At 39.7% G+C, this 1,833-nt stretch overlaps 1 pseudogene; it reads right to left on the bottom strand.

The window, feature by feature from the left end:
• Positions 1–218: 218 nt before the first annotated feature.
• LOC136119135 (vacuolar protein-sorting-associated protein 36 pseudogene) lies at positions 219–1,249 on the bottom strand (annotated as a pseudogene).
• Positions 1,250–1,833: the final 584 nt, after the last annotated feature.

Here is a 1,833-nt window from a genome sequence, read left to right as displayed (position 1 = left end):
ATTCATATTGGCATTCATCTTTCTATATTTTTCTATATTTATCCTAAAGGAGCTTCCTGGATCATAATATTTATGTAGAAATTAAAAGCGTTTTATATTATACTGCGAAGAAGTTCCAGTAAATTCTCAGTTTATCAGGGTTTACCCTTAGCTCAATGTCATACAACTTCTGCATGAGGCAAGTATACCGGTAACAAGTTATTTCAAATACAAAACTCTTAGCTCTGTGTCATAATTAAATTTGGGTAAAACTGCAAGCCTTCCACTGAATCATCTCGGCAAGAAGCAACCTTTCTTTAGCCAGGAGGACAGACATTCCCACAGGCTTAGCAAACTCTTCTGATGTTAGAGATATCTTTTCTGAAACCGTCTCCAAGGCTGAGGCCACCATTTACTCGTCCTTGTGGGACTGAAGTTCAATTACCATGACACCGCTGTCAAACACACGGAGGCCGAGAGGTAATTTCAGGGCTTCCAGCATCTTGCATGCATTCACTAAATCTTCTGGTGAGAGCAATTCCATTCCTCGAGCTTGGTATACTAAACAGTACACCTCTGTGAGTGACATTATTCCCCCTCGTTCCTCCAAAGGCGACTGCAATATTCCAGCCAGTTGTTTGGCCAGCTGCATGTGGTACTGTGTGCCTGAGCCGTAGGTTTCCCTGGTAACCGGGTTAGCTATTCCCATGCTCAGCAAATAGGATTTAAACCTGATGGTCTCATCTTCTGTGATGTCACCTTGCTTGACTTTAATCTTATTAGCAATGGATTTTGATAACACCACCAATTCCCTTAGCCTTGACCATTAGCTTGCTGAGGTCTCCGAAGGCCTCAGAAACGTTTTTGTCAGTTTCTTTTCAATACCTACAATTCCTACAGCCCTTAATTCTTCCTGGCTGGGGTCCTCTAGTTGCTTGTAACGACTGGGAAACTGGCATATTCTCCCACCTTCTCTGTGTCACTTCCTCTGATAAACACCTGTAAAACTCAATCTGGCCGTGTTCTTTGAAGGAAAGCTTGATGTAGGAGTTCTTACTACTCTGGAATGGGCCAGGTTCTTTGTTACAAGGAGCTGGGTGAAGATGAACCATATTTTGGCACTTTTCCCAATTCCAGCTGCCTGTTCTTCAATGAACACGATTTGGGAAAGAGGAATGGCCATGCAGCATTCATGATTTTTCTGATTTCTCCAAATTAGATGGTGTGTACTAAGAAGGAGGGTCCCAGCATCAAATTTTATCTTCTCCTCGCCATCACAGATGTGCACCCTGCCTCAGTTCCATTTTTAAGTGGATCATTTTTTGCCCTAATGAGTTTTGTTCTTTATATTTTTTTGGATATTAACCCCCTTATCAGATATATGATTTGAAAATATTCCCTCCTATTTAGTAGGTTGCCTTTCATTTTGTTGATGGTTTTCTTTGTTATGAAGAGGCTGTTTAGTTTGAGGTCGTCTCACTCTTTAATTTTTGCTTTTGCGGCCTTGCCAAGACCAACTTCAAAGAGCTTACTCACTATGATTTCTTCTAGGAGTATTATGCTTTCAGGTATTACATTCAAATCTTTAATCCATTTTGAGTTGATTTTTGTGTATGGTAGAAGATAGTGATTCAGTTTCATTCTTTTGTATGTGTTCAGTTTTCCCAACACCATATTTTGAAGAGACCATCCTTTCCCCACTGTATATACTTGGCTCCTTTGGCATAAATTAATTGACCAAATATGTGTGTGTTTCTGGAATTTCTACTCTGTTCCACTGATCTATGTGTCTGTTTTTATGTCAATACCATACTGTTTTTATTACTTAGTTTTATAATATATTTTGAAATCAGG

Source organism: Phocoena phocoena, chromosome 2, assembly GCF_963924675.1.
Source record: "Phocoena phocoena chromosome 2, mPhoPho1.1, whole genome shotgun sequence".
Classification (NCBI taxonomy): Eukaryota; Metazoa; Chordata; class Mammalia; order Artiodactyla; family Phocoenidae; genus Phocoena; species Phocoena phocoena.
This window is presented reverse-complemented; position numbering and strand designations above follow the sequence as displayed.